The sequence below is a fragment of the Macaca thibetana genome, chromosome 4, assembly GCF_024542745.1.
Source record: "Macaca thibetana thibetana isolate TM-01 chromosome 4, ASM2454274v1, whole genome shotgun sequence".
In the NCBI taxonomy this organism is placed as follows: Eukaryota; Metazoa; Chordata; class Mammalia; order Primates; family Cercopithecidae; genus Macaca; species Macaca thibetana.
Window position 1 is genome coordinate 14996712 of NC_065581.1, and position 20242 is coordinate 15016953.

The following is a 20242-nucleotide window of genomic DNA, read 5'->3' on the forward strand; positions in this document are numbered from 1 at the left end:
CAGGTGCGAGCCACCATGCCCAGCCTGAACTGCATTTCTAAACCCTTGTGCTGGGCATCCGTTTTGTCCTCCTAGATCACCCTTCTCTACACAAAAGGCTGATCTATAAGGATGACATCAAACAGCTCTGCTGTCCCTGGGTTCTGGTAGGGTTTGGCAAACAGGGAGCCCCAGCAGATGATGGAGGGAGAGAGGAGAGTCAGGTCAGAGTGTGGGTTCTACTGAGTCATCGTGAGCTGGCTGAGCCTCTCAAATGGGGTCCATGGCTCCTGTCAGGCATTCCTCCCTCTAGAGCTATCTAGCTCTCTCCAGGCTCCAGTGTCTCTCCCCTTCCTCACTCCATCCACCCTCACAATGGTAACACTGCCCACCACGATCTACCCTGGCTCTCCACAGGACTTCCAACACCCTGCCCTGCCCCAACTTCATAAACTCTCCTCAAATGACCCAGTTGGAATATGCCCTTCATTTCCTGTCAGAGCCCTAACATGACTTCTGAGCAGATGCAAACACATATATGGAAATTGAGAGACCGCTGGACTGAGGGTGAGTGAACCTTCAGGGATTCCAGCAGCATTCCACCACGCTCGTCTGTGTGGCAGGATGAGATACCCAGTTTATCTGCTCTTGACCTTCTATTGGATAAAACGAAGGACTGAGGCCAGGTGCAGTGGCTCATGCAGGTAATCCCAGCACTTTGGGAGGCCGAGGTGGGTGGATCACTTGAGATCAGGAGTTCTAGACCAGCCTGGCCAACATGGTGAAACCCCGTCTCTAATAAAAACACAAAAATTAGGCTGGGTGCAGTGGCTCACGCCTATAATCCTAGCACATTGGGAGGCTGAGGCAGACGGATCACTTGAGGTCAGGAGTTTGAAACCAGATTGGCCATCATAGTGAAACCCCATCTCTACTAAAAATACAAAGAATTAGCTGGGCATAGTGGTGCACACCTGTAACCCCATCTAAATCGGGAGGCTGATGCAGGAGAATCGCTTGAACCCAGGAGGCGGAGGTTGCTGTGAGCCAAGATCGCGCCACTGCACTCCAGCTTGGGCAACAGAGTGTTTAAAATAAAAAGAAAAGGCCGGGCGCAGTGGCTCAAGCCTGTAATCCCAGCACTTTGGGAGGCCGAGACGGGCGGATCACGAGGTCAGGAGATCGAGATCATCCTGGCTAACACGGTGAAACTCCGTCTCTACTAAAAAATACAAAAACTAGCCGGGCGAGGTGGCGGGCGCCTGTAGTCCCAGCTACTCGGGAGGCTGAGGCAGGAGAATGGCGTGAACCCGGGAGGCGGAGCTTGCAGTGAGCTGAGATCCGGCCACTGCAGTCCAGCCTGGGCGACAGCGCGAGACTCCGTCTCAAAAAAAAAAAAAAAAGTAAAGAAAAAAAAATTAAGGCCGGGCGCAGTGGCTCACGCCTGTAATCCCAGCACTTTGGGAGGCCGAGGCGGGCGGATCACAAGGTCAGGAGATCGAGACCACGGTGAAACCCCGTCTCTACTAAAAATACAAAAAATTAGCCGGGCGTGGTGGCAGGCGCCTGTAGTCCCAGCTACTCAGGAGGCTGAGGCAGGAGAATGGCGGGAACCCGGGAGGCGGAGCTTGCAGTGAGCCGAGATCGCGCCACTGCACTCCAGCCTGGGCGACAGAGCGAGACTCCGTCTCAAAAAAAAAAAAAAAAAAAGAGAAAAAAAATTAAAACAAAACAAAGGTCTGAAATCATCTCGACAATCTCATCGAATGTAAAATCATTCTACAGACCTTTACCTTCCCTACCCTTCCTCCTTTCTCTTCCTCATGACTTCTCCTTTCACACACAGCTTCCTCCCCCATGAACACCACACATCCCAATGGCAACCCAGGGACAGTACAGAACACTTAGGGTTAGAAACGAAACAAATAAAATCACTTTTTTTCTCCTCACACATCTTAATCTCAGAGCCACTACAAAAATTAGACTCCTCACCAAATTCTACTTGAAATTTTAATATGAATATAAAACTATTTGGCAATATGATAATTGGCATAAATTAGAACTTCATAGTTAAACAGAACAGTTGAACAGTTCAGGTTAAAATTGCTTTTGAAAGAAAATAAAATTACTTTTGAATATTGAGGTGCCCAAGGTTAAAAAACTATAAATGGGTCCTTGGTCAGCTAATTCCAAAACAATACACCCCAGACTTCTGTTAACACTTAATTAACACAAAACTAAAACAAAATGCAGAACAGTGTTGGAATCTGGGGTCCAGAAAAGAATTCAGCCAATTTACGGTTGTCAACCACTTAATGCAACTTGAGCCTGGGACAAAACAGAATTCTAAACCTTCTCCCATTTCCAATTATGTAAACCGCAAAATCAGCTGCTGCCACAAGTATGCATAAATGTAATCCCCAACTTTCCAAGTTAAACCTAGGTCTACCCTTAAAGGATGCAGCGAAGGCTGTGACCTCAGAATGGGGTGGAAATGGGCAAAGACAAGAGTCAAGGGTGAGCTTTCACTCTGCAGCTTTCTGCAGACTATGGGCATATTACAGGAGTTCCCTAGACCACTGTTTCTTCATTCATGAAGTGGAAATAGAAATGCCTACCTACTCCACCAATTCCACTTCTGGTTATATATCCAAAAGAATTGGCCGGGCGTGGTGGCTCACGCTTATAATCCCAGCACTTTGGGAGGCTGGGGTGGGAGGATCACGAGGTCAGGAGATCAAGACCATCCTGGCTAACATGGTGAAACCCCGTCTCTACTAAAAATACAAAAAAAATTAGCCGGGTGTGGTGGCGGGTGCCTGTAGTCCCCGCTACTCAGGAGGCTGAGGCAGGAAAATGGTGTGAACCCAGGAGGCAGAGCTGTCAGTAAGCCAAGATCGCACCACCACACTCCAGCCTGGACCACAGAGTGAGACTCCGTCTCAAAAAAAAAAGGAATTGAGGCCGGGTGTGGTGGCTCACACCTGTAATCCCAGCACTTTGGGAGGCCGAGGCGGGCAAATCACAAGGTCAGGAGTTCAAGACTGGCATGGCCAACATGGTGAAACCCTGTCTCTACTAAAAATACAAAAATTCACCAGGCATGGTGCTGGGCACCTATAATCCCTGCTACTTAGGAGGCTGAGGCAGGAGAATTACTTGAACCTGAGAAGCGGAGGTTGCAGTGAGCTGAGATCGCGCCACTGCACTCCAGCCTGGGCGAGAGAGCGAGACTCTGTATCAAAAAGAAAAAAGAAGAAGAATTGAAAGTAGGGTCTCAAAGAGGTCCTTACATACCCATTTATGTTCATAACAGCAGCATTAACAACAGCCAAAAGATGGAAACAACTCCTGTGTTCACCGGTGACTGAATAGATAACAAAATGCACTATATCCATACCATCGAATATTATTCTGCCTTAAAAAAGGAAGGAAATCCTGTCGCATGCTCCAACATGAATCAACTTTGAGGACAAATACGGTATGATTTCACTTACATGAGGTCCCTAGGGTAGTTCAATTTATAGGGAGAGAAAGTAGAATGGTGGCTGTCAGGAACCAGGGGAGGAGCCAATGGAGAGTTATTCAATGGAAGAGTGCGGCCATAGAAAAAGTACAAGATAGGCTGGGCGTGGTGGCTCACACCTGTAATCCCAGCACTTGGGGAGGCCAAGGCGGGTGGATCACGAGGTCAGGAGATCGAGACCATCCTGGCTAACACGGTGAAACTCCATCTCTACTAAAAATACAAAAAAAAAATTAGCCAGGCCTGGTGGCGGGCGCCTGTAGTCCCAGCTACTCGGGAGGCTGAGGCAGGAGAATGTCGTGAACCTGGGAGAGAGAGCTTGCAGTGAGCCGAGATCGTGCCACCGCACTCCAGTCTGGGAGACACAGTGAGAATCCGTCTAAAAAAAAAAAAAGAAGAAAAGTACAAGATAGTGTCTTTTGCGGGAACATAGGTAAAGTTGGAGGCTATTATTCTTTGCAAACTAATATAGGAACAGAAAACCAAATATTACACATTCTCATTTGTAAGTGGGAGCTAAATGAAGAAAACTCATGAATGCAAAGAAGGGCACAACAGAAACTAGAGTCTCCTTGAGGGTGGTGAGTGGGAGGAGGCAGAGGAGCAGAAAAAAAATTTAAAACAAAACTATGAGGACTAGTACCCGGATGATGAAATAATCTGTACAACAAACACCCATGACGTGAGTTTCCCTATATAACAAACTGCCCATGTACCCCCGAACCTAAAATACAAGTTAAAAAAAACAAAACGAGTTTCATTTTGGGAAGATGAAAAAGTCCCGTAGATCTTTTTCACTATAATGTGAATATACTTAATACTACTGAACTGTACAGTGAAAAATGGTTAAGATGAGTAGGCCGGGCATGGTGGCTCATGCCTGTAAAACCAGCACTTTGGGAGGCCGAAGTGGGTGGATCACCTGAGATCAGGAGTTCAAGACCAGCCTGGCCAACATGGTGAAACCCTGTCTCTACTAAAACTATTTTTAAAATTAGCCGGCGTGGTAGTGGGTGTCTGTAATCCCAGCTACTCAGGAGGCTGAGGCCGGAGAATTGCTTGAACCCAGGAGATGCACGTTGCAGTGAGCCAACATGGTTCCACTGCACTCCAGCCTGGGTGACAGAATGAGACTCTGTCTCGAAAAAAAAGAAAAAGAAATGGTTAAGATGGTAAATTTCATGTTGCTTCTTACTACAATTTTTTAAATGGCTACCTTATTTAATCTCTGTGAGAATTAAATGATAGTGAGTGCAAATGCCTGACACACAATAGATGCTTGGTAAATGTAATGTTCTTTTCCCTCTTCTTCTGAATGGCTTGGGAATTATCACAAACATTAAAGAGACTTCTAGCATCCAAAGCGTATTGATATGGGTAGAAAGGGAGGATACGACCTCAATTCATTTGCTTTGCCTCTCTCCTCCCTTTTCAACCCTGTGAATCAGGCCAGATCACCACCCACTATGGTTTGAATGTTTGTGTCCCCTCCAAAATTTCTGTTGAAACTTAAATCTGCAATGCACAATATTAAGAGGTGGAGCCTTTAGGAGGTGATTCCATACGATGGAATACTGTATGGAATATTCCCTCTCTGCCTTCATGAATGGGATTAGTGACTCTCTGAAAGGGCTGATGGGAACAGCGTCCGTTCCCTTTGGAGGATGCAGCAACAAGGGGCCACCCTGAAGGCAGAGACCAGCCCTCACCAGACACCAAGTGTTGGTGCCTCAATCTTGGACTTCCCAACCTCTAGAACTGAAAGAAATACATTTCTATTGTTTACAAAGTACCTGGCCTTAGTATTTTGATACAGTAGCATAAATGGACTAAGACACCAAACCAACTCAAGGCTCAGGCTAACAACTCTGGATACAGTGTGCCACCAACTTGGGAAGTACTTGGCATCTCTCACCTAATGTCCCAGAGCTGATTGTTGGGACCCCAGCAGCCCACCCAGTCTCCCTTTGCTCCAAAAAGAACAGCCCTGACACAATCCTTTCTGCGTGCTTCCTGTATGTGTTAAAAGGTAACAGTATATCCATGCGTTTACAAAACCGATAGCAGACACCACTGATGAACCAGGCACTGCTCTAGGCACATGGAGTATGGCAAAAAATAAGAGAGACAGGCCAGGCATGGTGGCTCACACCTGTAATCCCAGCACTTTGGAAGGCCGAGGTGGGCGGATCACCTGAGGTCAGGAGTTCAAGACAAGCCTGACCAACATGTTGAAACCCCATCTCTACTAAAAATACAAAAAAAAAAAAAAAAAATTAGTCAGGCTTGGCGGCGGGCGCCTGTAGTCCCAGCTACTTGGGAGGCTGAGACAGTAGAAATGCTTGAACCCAGGAGGCAAAGGTTGCAGTGAGCCAAGATCGCGCCACTGCACTCCAGCCTGGGCAACAGAGCGAGACTCTGTCTTCAAAAAAAAAAAAGGCCAAGCGCAGTGACTCACACCTGTAATCCAGCACTTTGGGAGGCCGAGGCGGGCAGATCACAAGGTCAGGAGATCGAGACCATCTTGGCTAACACAGTGAAACCCCATCTCTACTAAAAGTACAGAAAAATTAGCCAGGCGTGGTGGTGGGCACCTGTAGTCCCAGCTACTCGGGAGGCCGAGGCAGGAGAATGGCGTGAGCCTGGGAGGCAGAGCTTGCAGTGAGCCAAGATCGTGCCACTGCACTCCAGCCTGGATGACAGAGCGAGACTCCATCTCAAAAAAAAAAAAAAGTGGCCGGGCGCGGTGGCTCAAGCCTGTAATCCCAGCACTTTGGGAGGCTGAGACGGGCAGATCACGAGGTCAGGAGATCGAGACCATCCTAGCTAATGCAGTGAAACCCCGTCTCTACTAAAAAATACAAAAAAAACCAGCCGGGTGAGGTGGCGGGCACCTGTAGTCCCAGCTACTGGGGAGGCTGAGGCAGGAGAATGGCGTAAACCCGGGAGGCGGAGCTTGCAGTGAGCTGAGATCCGGCCACTGCACTCCAGCCTGGGCGACAGAGTGAGACTCTGTCTCAAAAAAAAAAAAAAAAAAAAAAAAAAAGTAATTTCTGGCACTTCTCAAAATTTGATTTTAGAGTCCATGGGTTTTGTCATTGTTCTGAGTCTTTTTGAGGGGGAGACAAGGAAAACTGCTTGATCACTAGTGGTAATGATGCCTAACAGCCAAAAATAACTGCAAGGAAACACCTTAGACACGAAAATCTATGTGTGATTATGCAATAAACAAATCTCTATTAGCTGTAGCAGATACAAACTACACATCTTCAACAGAACAAGAAACTATCAAATCAATAATAATATGAACTGTGGTTAACTACCTAACTCTAGAAAAGGAGAAGGAAATTTTTCCTTACCTTTTGACATTCTATATTTCAAAGCAGTGTATGAAGAGAATACTGGACAGAGAATCCAGATCCGTATTCTACACCAGTGTTGTCCAAAAGAAATACTAGTTTGGTGCAAAAGTAATTGTGATTTTACCTTGAAATGTAATGGTGCAAAAACACTTAAGCACCAGACTTATAGAATGAGAGCCCCGTATGTTTTTTTTTTTTTTTTTTTTTTTTTTTTTGAGACGGAGTCTCACTCTGTTGCTGAGGCTGGAGTGCAGTGACACCATGTCGGCTCACCGCAACCTCTGTCTCCTGGGTTCAAGCAATTCTCCTGCCTCAGCCTCCCAAGTAGCTGGGATTACAGGTGTCTGCCACCACGCCTGGGTAGTTTTTATATATTTTTAGTAGAGACGGGGTTTCATCATGTTGGCCAGGCTGGTCTCGAACTCCTGACCTCAGGTGATCCACCCACCTGGGCCTCCCAAAGTGCTGGGATTACAAGCGTGAGCCACCTCGCCCAGCCTGTTTAATTGTTTCATTTTGTTTTTGAGACAAAGTTTTACTCTTGTTGCCCAGGCTGGAGTGCAATGGTGCAATCTCAGCTCAGTGCAACCTCCACTTCCCAGGTTCAAGCGATTTTCTGCCTCAGCCTCCTGGGTAGCTGGGATCACAGACCCGTGCCACCATGCCTGGCTAATTTTTGTATTTTTAGTAGAAACGGGGTTTCACCATGTTGGCCAAGCTTATCTTGAACTCCTGACCTCAGGTGATCCTCCTGCCTCAGCCTCCCAAAGTGCTGGGATTACAGACGTGAGCCACGGTGCCCAGCCCCTATATGTCATTTTAAATATTCTAATAACCACGCTAAAATGAATGAAGAGCAACAGCATATCAAAATACTATCATTTCAACATGTAATCAATGTGGAAATTACTGAGATATTTTACATTTTCTCATACATGGAGCAAAAGATTCTTCAAAATGCAACTTATATTTTACACTTGCATCACACGTCAGTTAGGAGCAGGCGCGTTTCAAATGCTCCATAGCCATGTGTGTCTGGTGGCTACTGAGCACTAGACCCTGATCCTTTGACAGCTAGTGATGTGACTCTGGATTTAACCAAGGTCCTCAGTGGTTCCTCAGTTCTCTCACCTTTGAATTGAGAGAGGGAAATAATCAGCCAAAGTTCTTTCTACCTTAAATTCTATGGTGTCCATAATTTATGTAACAGCGGAAGACAGCCATCCCCCCATCCAGTTCCAAATGTAATCCATGATCTTTATTAATAGCAGGCTACTTTTTTATATAAAATGGATACATCCCTATTGTACAAAAAAATTTGAAAAACACCCAAAAAAGTATAAAAAACAAGATAAAATAATCCATAATCTACCCAAATATTTCTACTGTTACTATGTTGACTAATTAAGCCAGGCGTCGTGGCTCTAGCCTGTAGTCCCAGCTACTCTGGAGGCTGAGGCAGGAGGATAGCTTAAGCCCAGGAGTATGAGTCCAGCCTGGGCAACATAGCAAGACTCCCCGTCTCTAAAAAGAAAAACAAAGGGGAAAAAAATCTAACTATGTTGATGCAATTCCTTTCTAATTTTTTTTTTTTTTTTTTTTTTTTTTTGAGTCTTGCTCTTGTTACCCAGGCTAGAGTGCAGTGGTGCGATCTTGGCTCACCACAACCTTCACCTCCCGGGTTCAAGAGATTCTCCTGCCTCAGCCTCTCAAGTAGCTGGGATTACAGGCATGCGCCACCACACCCAGCTAATTTTTTATTTTTAGTAGAGATGGGGTTTCTCCTTGTTGGCCAGGCTGGTCTTGAACTCCTGACCTCAGGTGATCTGCCCACTTTGGCCTCCCAAAGTGCTGGAATTATAGGCATGAGCCACCACACCCGGCTCTGATTTTTTTAAAACTCAATAAACAGCTGAAACTTTGGGGAGAAATTAATGTATTGCTATCCTCTCCCTTACATATACTAGGGATTTAAAAATAAAAGTCATATAATTCAGTTTTCAAGAAGACAGGTCTACCTTGTTTATACTTTTAACATGAAAAGAATTCAAATGATTTTCTTTCAAAATCAGTTCATTAGAGGAGTCTTTCTGTCTTTTATCCCTCATTTAATTTCTGTAGACTTTTGTTTATTTCCATGATGTGTTATCTTGGGAGTCTTTGGTTTCTGTCCATTTTCTCTCCTTTCCCCTCATCTGTATTCAAGGTCACCTGTTTCTACACACCCGTTTGGGGGCCCCACAAACTTATTACTGCTGCTGGTCAAGTCACAGAGGCAGTACTCTCCCGGAGAGACAATTTCCTTGGCAGTGCCAGAGTCTCTCGTTAGGATAAAAATAACCAGGCAGTCTCCAGCTCAGCTTGGCTATTAAGGGTTGCGATTATTTGGGATCAGCACCCCAGGGCAATGGTAAAATTTACTCTAAATTGCTTCCGCCAACGTTTTTGAAGGTTCTTTTCTAACCCAGCAATTAGTCAAAACCAAGACACTAAAATAACTTTAGAATACTTAGTGTATTTATCTGTGGGAGTTGTTTGGATTTTAGAGAGGGATGAGAGAGGAAGATAGGGCTTTATCCCTCTTTAAAAGCCTCCCGTTCGTTTCCTTTCCTTGTTCCTCATTTCTGATTCCTTTTTATCATTCAAAACGAGGGCTGGGTTTTGGATGTATGTGTGTGGTATGTGTTTTTAAGCACACAGCCGGAAGAGGAGAGGAAATGGAATGAGAGGTGAAATGGTAACCACCCAGCATCAGGCACTAGATCTCCTTCTGTCCGAAACATGGGCCACCAAAAACCAGTGAGCTAGTGCCACTACCGGAGCCCATCAGGACATGCCCACTCTTTGATATGCTAATCAGTAGCTGTGGGTTGGTTGGAGCCGGCTGGAAAGCAGAGGCTTTCAGATGGCTGACTCGTTACAAAGCTGCAAACTTCAAAGCCCAGTTTAGAAGGTCCTGTTCTCATATGGCAGAATAAGTTTGCTTTTTACCATGCTGAAGAGAAAATCCCAACAAATGAGAGTGGAATCTTAAACAATGAAGCAGGCCCAACTCAAAATAAGGAACCAATCAGCAACATGGTTTCTATCTGTTCTTAGGACTTTAAACATTTCCAGATGATCGCATGCATCTGATTAGGGTCCCTGGAGCCCCTCTCTTCTATCAGGGCCCGCTGGAAGGGGGAACAGGAGGTTCCAAGGCTAGAGTCCCAGATTCAGACTCACTGGCAGGTAACACTCTACCCTGAACAACGTCGTGCTGGTTTCTAGCAGAAAGGATAGCAGAGGGTAAGACTTCACGTGATGCAATTCTTATCTTTTAGCAGCAAATAGGTGATTTGCAAAATTCTCTTACCTTTTTTGACTCAGCACAGAAATTGCGGTACCTCACCAGGGTTGGCCTTTTTATAATGTGGGCTGGGTGCAGTGGCTCACACTGTAATCTCACCACTTTGGGAGTCCAAGGCGGGAGGATCGCTTGAGGTCAGAAGTTCCAGGCCAACATGGTGAAACCCCGTCTCTACAAAAAATACAAAAGTTAGCCGGGCATGATGGCGGGAGCCTGTAATCCCAGCTACTGGGGAGGCTGAGGCAGCAGAATCACTTGAACCCGGGAGGCAGAGGTTGCAGTGACCTGAGATCGCACCACTACACTCCAGCCTGAGTGACAGAGCAAGACGATGTTTCAGAAAAAAAAAAAGAAAAAAGAAGGATACAACTCCTATTAGATTACAGCCCCGCCCTCGTGACTTCGTTTAACCTTAATTACCTCCTTATAGGCCCCGGTTCCAAATACAATCACAGTGGGGGTTAGAGATTGAAGGAGATCAGAATATGCTACCCCATAATATGCCACATTGGCATATGGCAACTGAGAATCCACAGATGCAGAAACAAGCTTTCTCAGAACTTCCCTTACCGAACTAAAAACAGCAACTTCTAGGAAATAAAGCTGCTGTAAATCCCCTCTTCAGGTCATATCTACTCCCAGAAGGGAGAACACGAATAAAAGCTACCCCCAATCCCTTCTTCAGGGGTTTTATGGTCCTGAAGGAGACGGAAAGATCGCTCATACCTGTATAAACAATCATTATCACAAACTTTATCTCTCATTTGCTCTCCTAAAAACCCATTTGTCTTTCCTAAAGAAACCTATTTGTTCCTCACATAAAAGCTTTTGCTCTTCCTCCCTTTCCCCTGCTAAGTTAGATGTATAAGCCTCTAACCATTTAACCATTTAAAGAACCATCTACTTCTTTTGTGAGCATATACCTTTTCTCTGCTGTTAATATGTCTTCTGTCAGTTTAATTTGCAGGCCCAGAGATCCTGAACATAAGAGGGTAGAGAAAATTTTTTCTCCCCTATAATCTTCAACCTATGAATGGGGGCTAGGGGAGGGGGAGAATAGGACAGAATTCTGTTTATCGTAGTATTCAAGTGTCCTCAGTTAACCAAACCCCTTATACACACACACCTTTGAAAAACAAATGTGGCAAGCTATGGGCAGAGCTGTGTCCATGAAGAGAGAATAGGAAAGAAAGGAGAAGGTGGGTGATGAACTACTGTGTGAACCAGATGGTGGCATCCTCCCTCATAGTTTTACCTGGAGGCACCACTACCTCCAGGCTTATTAGCTCTCCGGTTTCATCTTAAAAGGACTGTCTTTTCCACTGGCTAACGGTATTTGTGTTGACCTGTGTGAGTTAGGGGGTGGTGTAGAAGGTTGACAAAGGGTCGTCATTGTGACAGGCGCTCGAACCAGAGTGACTCCATGTTGAATAGGGGCTGAGACCTACTGGGCTGCATTCCCGGGAGATTAGGCATTCTTTTTTTTCTTTTTTTTTTTTTTTTTTTTTTGAGACAGTCTCACTCTTGTTGCCCAGGCTGGAGTGCAATGACGTGATCTGGGCTCACTGCAACCTCCACCTCCCGGGTTCAAGCAATTCTCCTGCCTCAGCCTCCCGAGTAGCTGGGATTATAGGTGCCCGCCACCACACCTGACTAATTTTTGTATTTTTAGTAGGGATGGGGTTTCACCATGTTAGCCAGGCTGGTCTCCAACTCCTGCCCTCAGGTGATCTGCCCGCCTCAGCCTCCCAAAGTGCTGGGATTACAGGCGTGAGCCACTGCGTCCAGCCGAAGTTAGGCATTCTTAGTCACAGGATGAGATAGGAGGTCGACACAAGATATAGGTCATAAAGACCTTGCTGATAAAACAGGTGACGGTAAAGAAGCTGGCCACAACCCACCCAAACCAAGATGGTGACGAAAGTGACCTCTGGTCATCCTCACTGCTCATTATATGCTAATTATAAGGTATTAGCATGCTAAAAGACACTCCCACCAGCACCATGACAGTTTACAAATGCCATGGTAACATCAGGAAATTATCCTATATGGTCTAAAAAGGGGAGGAACCCTAAGTTCCGGGAATTGCCCACCCCTTTCCTGGATACTTCATGAATAATCCATCCCTTGTTTAGCATATAATTAAGAAATAACTAGAAGTGTACTCAGTTGAGCAGCCCATGCCACTGCTCTGCCACTGGAGTAGCCATTCTTTTATTCCTTTACGTTCCTAATAAGCTTGCTTTCACGTTACTCTATGGATATTCCCCGAGTTCTTTCTTGTGTGAGATCCAAAAACCCTCTCTTGGGGTCTGAATGAGGACAACTTTCCGGTAACATTGTGGCTTGAACGTAACCCTGCATTTCACCTGGGTACTTCCTAGGCTTCAGTCCATCCGGAGGGGCTGGGAGGCAGCCCCGCAAGTGAGTTGCAGGAGAGTTGGCAGAGGCCCCTGGGAGAGAACTAATCCTAAAACAGAACTTCATCTTAGGACAAAACCTCATGGTGCCCTACTTGCAGATAAACCTTGGACCTAATTTGCAAGGACTCTAGTCTAAGTTACAAGCAAAAAAGGCAAAGTGAAAAACCAAAAGGCCTGTTTACTAAATCTCTGAGGGACCTTTGAGAGCCCTGTTTGCGGAAGAGAGTATCATAAAGGAAGGAGAATGGCCGGGCGCGGTGGCTCACGCCTGTAATGCCAGCACTTTGAGATGCCAAGGCAGATGAATCAGAAGTCAGGAGTTCAAAACCAGCCTGGCCAACATGGTGAAACCCGGTCTCTACTAAAAACATTTTTTTTTTTTTTTTTTTTTTTTGTGGCGGAGTTTCACTCTTGTTGCCCAGGCTGGAGTGCAATGGTACGATCTCGGCTCACCGCAACCTCTGCCTCCCAGGTCCAAGCAATTCTCCTGCCTCAGCCTCCCTAGTAGCTGGGATTATAGGCATGTGCCACCAGGCCCAGCTAATTTTGTATTTTTAGTAGAGACGGGGTTTCTCCATGTTGGTCAGGCTGGTCTCGAACTCCTGACCTCAGGTGATCCACCCGCTTTGGCCTCCCAAAGTGCTGGGATTACAGGCGTGAGCCACCGCACCCGGCCTTAAAAATATATTTTTAAAAAATTAGCCGGGCGTGGTCCCAGCTACTCGGGAGGCTGAGGCAGAAGAATCGCTTGAACCTGGGAGGCGGAGGTTCCAGTGAGCCAAGATCGTGCCATTGTACTCCAGCCTGGGCAACAAGAGCAAAACTCCATCTCAAAAAAATAAAAATAAAAATAATGAAATAATAAAGGTTGGCCGGGCGTGGTGGCTCAAGCCTGTAATCCCAGCACTTTGGGAGGCCGAGACGGGCGGATCACGAGGTCAGGAGATCGAGACCATCCTGGCTAACACGGTGAAACCCCATCTCTACTAAAAAATACAAAAAACTAGCCGGGCGAGGTGGCGGGCGCCTGTAGTCCCAGCTACTCCGGAGGCTGAGGCAGGAGAATGGCGTGAACCCAGGAGGCGGAGTTTGCAGTGAGCCGAGATCCGGCCACTGCAGTCCAGCCTGGGCGACAGAGCGAGACTCCGTCTCAAAAAAAAAAAAAAAAAAGAAAAAAAAAGAAATAATAAAGGTAGGAGAAGTTACACTATCCACTTCCCACCCACTCCCATGTGCCTGTCACACAAACACACAACACACACACATTTTCCCTCACTCCTTTGCAAGCAGTTCAAGACAGCTTTGCCCTCCAGGGACCCAGCTGCTCCAGAGGTACCAGCCGGCTGTAATTCCAGCGACTTTGTCTCCACCTGGCACTGCACAAAATGGTGACATTGGCAGTGACCGAAAATATCTCCCGCCCCTCAGGGGACTGATGCAGCGGACAAAAAAAATGGCCATATACAGCAAGATTAACTGCATTAAAAATATGCATGGAAAAAAATAATGGAAGGAAATACTGCAAATTTTCCTATACAGAATTAATAGCCTAAATCATTGCCTCCTTTGAGAGTTACATAAATTTCACTCGGACACCCTCTCCCACCTCCAGAATGAAGTCTTGGATCCTCCCCCTTCGAGGCTTGGGCTTCTCCATCTGAGGCTCTCATTTCCTGTCCCCCGCTCCACCCTCAGTCCCACGGACAACTCATCTCCCTCAGCTGTTCTTTTCCCTGCACGTTCCCGATTTCTTACGAACCATTGACACAGGACTTTGTGTGTCACAGGCTTCGCGGAGGAGTGGCACTTGATGGAGGGCAGAGAAGGGTGCCCATTTCATCACAGCACTTAAAATTCCTCCAGCCACCCCCGCCCTAGTACCCTTCTCACCCACCCACATCTGCACAGCCCCAGGCTGCCACCTGTCACCCTGCGGCCAGCCCCCTCCCATTCCCTCAAACCCCTCCTTTACCTCACTTCTCCCCTCCTTCCTCCATCACCACCCACGAATTCCTATTCATTTGTAATGCAGAGTGTTTCAGGGCCTCCATCCACCAGGCCTGGGGAAGAGCCTCCCCTTTGCATTTCACCAAAGAAGCAGCCAGTCAAGGTATTTTACCCAACAAAAGGCTACTTACTCCAGAGAGGAATTCTGCCACTCCCTGAGGGGAAGCAGCTGTCGTGGTTTAAAATAGTATTTTTACCTCTATTACAACGATTTTCCAAACTTTCCCCACAAGCATGTATTAATTTCAAAGAAATGTGAAAAGTTTACATAACTGGAGGCCAGTGGGGCAATTTTTACCCCCAGGGGACATTTGGCAATGTCTGGAGATATTTTTGATTGTCACAGCTGGGGGTAGAAGGCAGCACTACAGGTGGGAAATGGAGGCCACGCATGCCTCTAAACATTCTGCAATGAACAGGATAGCCCCCCCACAACCCGCTACAAAGAATTATGGGGCCCCCAGGCTGGGCGCGGTGGCTCACACATGTAATCCCAGGACTTTGGGAGGCCGAGGCGGGCGGATCACAAGGTCAGCAGATCAAGACCATCCTGGCTAACACGGTGAAACCCCATCTCTACTGAAAATACAAAAAATTAGCCGGGTGTGGTGGTGGCAGGCACCTGTAGTCCCAGCTACTTGGGAGGCTGAGGCAGGAAAATTGCTTGAACCTGGGAGGCAGAGGGCCGAGAATGAGCCATTGCACTCCAGCCTGGGTAACAACAGCAAAATTCTGCCCCCCAAAAAAATAAAAATTAAAAAAAAATCCAAATAATTAATCATGTTATTGGTGTACTAAGTACATTTTTCTATTGTTTGTTTGTTTGTTTTGAGATAGAGTCTCACTCTGTCACCCAGGCTGGAGTGCAATGGTATGATCTCGGCTCACTGCAACCTCCGCCTCCCAGGTTCAAGCTATTCTCCTGCCTCAGGCTCCCAAGTAGCTGGAACTACAGGCATGTGCCACCATACCTGGCTAATTTTTTGTATTGTTAGTAGAGACAGGGTTTCACCATATTGGCCAGACTGGTCTCAAACTCCTGACCTCAAATGATCCACCTACCTCGGCCTCCCAAAGTGCTGGGATTACAGGCATGAGTCACCATGCCAGGCCATGGTTTTTTTTTTGAGATAGAGTCTTGCTCTGTTGCCCAGGCTGGAGTGCAGTGGCATGATCTCACCTCGTTCTCCCAAAGAGCTGGGATTACAGGTGTGAACCACTGTGCCCGGCAATAGCAGCTTTCTTTGTAGTAGCCAAAAACTGGAAACCACCCGATGTCCTTTGATAAGTAAGTGATTATAAAACAGCTTTGTTAGATCCACATTATGCAACATCACTCAGCAATAGAAATAATGAACTATCACTACAGCCAACACCCTGGATGGATCTCCAGAGAATCTGGGTGACAAAAGTCAATCCCAAAAGATTACATACTGTATGATTTCATTGACATAACCTTCTTGAAATGACAAAATTATAGAGATGGAGAACAGATTAGTGGTTGCCAGGGGTTAAAGAAGACATAAGGGCAAGAGAGAAGCAGGCGTGGCTACACAAAGGCAACAGGAAGGATCTTCTGGAGATATAAATGTTTTCTTTCTTGACTGTGGTAATGTTGATATCATGGTTATCATATTTTAGTATAGTTTTGCAGGGTATACTATTAAGGGAAACTAGGCAAAAGGTATAGGAGATTTCTCTGTCTTATTTCTTACAACTCCATGTGAATCTATAATGATCTCAAAATAAAAAGCTTAATTTTATATATATATTTTTAGATAGAAAGATAAGGCCGGGTGCGGTGGCTTATACCTGTAATCCCAGAACTTTGGGTGGCCAAGGCAGGAGGATTGCTGGAGCCCAGGAGTTCCAGATCAGCCTGGGCATTATAGTGAGACTCCATCTCTGCAAAAAATTAAAAATTAGCTGAGTGTGGGGGCGCATGCCTGTAGTCCCAGTTACTTGGGAGGCTGAGGCAGGAGGATCACTTGAGCCCAGAAATTTGTGGCTGCAGTGAATTATGGTCATACCACTGTATTCCAGCCTGGGTGACAGAGTGAGACCTTGTCTCAAAAATAAATAAATAAATAAATAAAAGAGAAAGATAGATAAACAGGTAAATAGGAGGAAGGCACTTTAAGCTATTCAGACAGCCAAAGTTTCAAAGAAAGGCCCTAATATGAGCTCTAGGAAAAGACAAAAATGCAGGCACAGATGGGCTACCCTTAAGGCTACCATGTACCCATTCACTGGAAGAGGCAACCCTAAAATGTGATCAGGTGACAAGTGGCCCCACGGCCCTGAGGAGCAGGCACTCTAACCCATGTAAAATAAACTGGAGACATGGAAATTGTAATGTGAGGAGAGTGTGGAACCCAGGGATGTTGTAATGACAAGCACAGAGAGCGGGGAGTTTCCATGGAGTCTGGAAAGCTGGAGGGCAAAGCACTGGGTGTTTTCCAGCACTGACCAGAGCAGAATACGGCTGGCCAATGTAAACATCCAGTCCACTGGGCAAACATACTCCTCACTGAAGGAGGATGTTTCACGGGGACAGCCACCATGTGATAAAAATATACCCTCTAGGAAATCCAATTTCCGTTGCCCAGAGTCCTAAACTCATCAAGCAACCTTCTGATCTTAATTTGATTTTTGATGGTTTCCTTGCTGGAAGAGAAGGCGCTAACAGTATCCAGTCTGCTACATGATTGTGTTTTCCTCCCTTATCACCCCCCCCATGGTTTTTGGCATTGGGTGTTTTGTTCTAAATTGTTTTCTCTCTCAGGCGTGATAGTATTTTCCCTCTAACAAGAATATAAACCCCCCCAAGCAAAGGGATAGAGTCGACAAACATGTATTAAGCTCCTCCTGTGTGCTTGGAACTGTGCAAGAATCAAAGGCAAGATGCCAGCAGATGGGATTCCTGCCCTCAGTGAGTGCTGGTTTCCTGGGGCTCCTGTACCCCCTGGGCTGGCAGTCATGATGGTATGGCCAAGATTGTGGGGTCCAGAATCAAACCAATGGAGTCCACATTCTGGCTCCAGCGTTTCCTACCTGCATGACTTTGAGCAATTTACCCAATCTCTCTGACCTTCAGTGTTCTCATCTCTAAAGTGCAAATGATACCTCACAACATGGTTGTAAGGATTAAATGAGTTAATTTGGACACAATTAAGTACCAGACACACAGTAAGCATTCATTAGATGGGAAGTCTTGTTACTCTGATGATCATTCTCATAACCAGGAGGTCTCAGATTTCTCAGTCCTTTGGGATGCCACTTCCTCTACTGCCTATAAACCAAAAAGTGTCTGAGACAGATCTCAATCCATTTAGAGGTTTATTTTGCCAACATTGAGGATGTGCCTGGGGAAAAGAAGCAAGTTATGGTAGGACGTGAGGCCTGTGCTTTTTCCAAAAAGTTTTTAAACTTCAGTATTTAAAGGGGAAAGAGTGGACAGAAGGGGAAGGAGGAAAATAAAGGGGAAAAAAGAAAGTGGGGAGGGTAGGAGGTGAGGTGGTTGTATCTTGTGAGGCTTTGATTGGTGCTCTCAAAATCCACATTTTACATGTGAAAAAAAAGAAGAGTGAGGAGAGTCAATTATGCATTCATGTCATGCTTCATTTTACATAAGATAAAGTAAGCATACCAGCCTGGGCAACGTGGCAAAACTCCAACTCTACAAAAAAAAAAAAAAAAAAAAAAAAAATTAGCCAGGTGTAGTACACATACCTATAGACCAGCTTCTTGGGAGGCTGAGATGGGAGGATCACTTGAGCCCAGGAAGTTGAGGCTGCAGTGAGCCATGATCACACCACTGTACTCCAGTCTGGGCAACAGAGTGAGACCTTGTTTCAAAACAAATAATAAATAACAAAGTAAGCATAGAGCAGAGGGAGAAATCAAATATGCATTTGTCTCAGGATAGGTGGAGGGATGGTTTCTAGTCTTGTTTTTGTCCCATACCCATGAAGACAGGCTATTAATTTATTTACATTGTCAGGATGAGATTCAATAGAACAGAACTCTGTTTCAGGGTTAGTTTACTGGGGGAATATGCATTCTGAGAGATTTGGGTGTCCACAAGGAATTTCCTTTTGAGCAATTTGTGAGGAAGGCCTCATGGGGAGCAGACAGGTGGCCTTCTATCATTGCAGCTAGATAACTGTTTGGGAACAAAAAGGAAGGTGATTTTTTGCATGACTCAGTTCCCAAGCTTAACTTTCCCTTTGGCATAGTGAGTCTGGGGTCCCAAGATTTTATCCTCCTTTCACATACCCAACTAACTTGTTTGGCCATGCAAGGTCCAATTATTTACCAAGTTCCCCTCTCCCAGCATCTAGGAACCCCGGGGAGTGCAGAGAAGCTCTATAAATCTGCCTTGGCTGTCACTTGCCACAAACCAGCAACTGGCTCAAGCCCATTGCCCTTCAGACCCATGATAGGCATCTTCAGACCAGCTTCTCCTACTCCACCGTGGCCACCTCCACCAGCCCCAAGAGTGGGCCAAGGCCTCCCTCCTTCCCACACAGTGCTGCCTGAGGCCAGGCCTTCACATTCATCACTTGGCCTTCGGAAGGCTTGGGGATAACCGAAGAAGCTCAGCCCAGAAAATTCTGAACATGTTTCAGGGTCTTGGCTCACCATCCTGTTTCAGGGACTGCCTCTCTAAAAAAGAAACCATGAAGGGTCCAGGCCTCATATCATTTGAGGCCCACAGAGAAGAAAAAAAGAAAAGTGTCCTGATTTGTTTTGTTTTGCTTTAAATGGAAACTTAATCTCAAACACGCAACTCTGCCCACCAAGAAGAGAGTCCTGTTCAATTTGTGTGTAAAGTTGAGCCACACACCTCAAATTTCCACATAGCCCAAATCTCTTTGCTTTACCTTTACATTTGCAGGTCTGTGAGATCCTGATATTGAGGGAGTTGGGACCATGGGGCCTCCCTGCAGCAAAAATACACTGTTGTCACCACTTCAATGGAAGTCTGAATCCATCTGTAAACACAGGGGCTTGAAAACTCTTGAGGACCTTATTGACCAAGGCACCCTATTAAGTATATTTACATTTATTTTGCATAGCGTAAGGCACCATAGCTGAATTGAGGGGAAAAAATCCTATCATATTTCCACCGAGTATCTAAACACAGCTTCATCAGAAGAAATTCCAGTCTGACCTCCCGAATTCCTTAAAAAAGAAAAGAAATGAAAACATTGAAGAGAAATAGAGCAAAGACCATCCAGACCCTCATTTGCACCATGCGTGGTGGCTCATGCCTGTCATCCCAGCACTTTGGGAGGTCAAAGCAGGCAGATCACTGCAGCCCAGGCATTGGAGACCAGCCTGGGCAACATGGTGAGACAACTGTTCCTACAAAAAATTTAAAACATTAGCTGAGTGTGGCAGCACACGCCTGTGGTCCCAGCTACTCAGGAGGCTGAGGTGGGAGGATCACTTGAGCCTGGGAGGTGAGGCTACAGGAAGCTATAATTGTGCCACTGCACTCCAGCCAGGGCAACAGAGCAAGACCTTGTCTCAAAAAAATGAAATGAGGCCGGGCGCGGTGGCTCAAGCCTGTAATCCCAGCATTTTGGGA

The 20242-nt window shown here is 46.0% G+C and overlaps 1 long non-coding RNA gene across 1 annotated transcript in view; it reads right to left on the reverse strand.

Moving 5' to 3' along the window:
• Positions 1–14539, reverse strand: part of LOC126953741 (uncharacterized) — a 148334-nt gene extending 133795 nt beyond the window's left edge. Inside the window, exons 1-2 of the long non-coding RNA XR_007725339.1 lie at positions 14395–14539; positions 613–772 (exon numbers count right to left, since the gene is read on the reverse strand). This is a non-coding gene — a long non-coding RNA (uncharacterized LOC126953741). The remainder of the gene's footprint in view (positions 1–612; positions 773–14394) is intronic.
• Between the last annotated feature and the right edge of the window lie 5703 nt (positions 14540–20242).